Genomic DNA, 414 nt, shown 5'->3' on the forward strand with positions numbered 1-414 from the left:
CCCCTCCTCTCCTCCCTCCCTCTCCCTCCGCCTCCCTCCTCTTCCTCCCAGCCCCTGCGGACAACCCCTCCCAGGAGCCGTGGGGAAATAAATCAATAAGTAGGGGCTAGCGAGACCCCGCAGCCTGGACGTAACCCTCTGCCGCCGGCCTGCTCCCTCCCTCTCCCGCCGCTCCCCGGCGGCTCCTTCCCCGGAGAGCCGCCCTCCGTCTCGGAGAGCCAGCGCGGTCCCGCCGGGGGCTGGGCCCAGAAGAAGCGGGCTTTCCCCTGTGGCTGGATCCTGAGCCCCAGCCCGGGAGGTGAGCCCGGCAGGTGCGTGTGGGTGCAGACGGCGGGACCGACTTAGGGCGGTCCAGGGCCGGGTCCAGCTCGGCCCTGGCCCCCGCGCCTGACTTCGTTTCCCTGGAGAGTGGGG

The sequence above is a fragment of the Carlito syrichta genome, unplaced genomic scaffold (genome assembly GCF_000164805.1).
Source record: "Carlito syrichta isolate Samal-C Ts95f unplaced genomic scaffold, Tarsius_syrichta-2.0.1 Scaffold313900, whole genome shotgun sequence".
In the NCBI taxonomy this organism is placed as follows: Eukaryota; Metazoa; Chordata; class Mammalia; order Primates; family Tarsiidae; genus Carlito; species Carlito syrichta.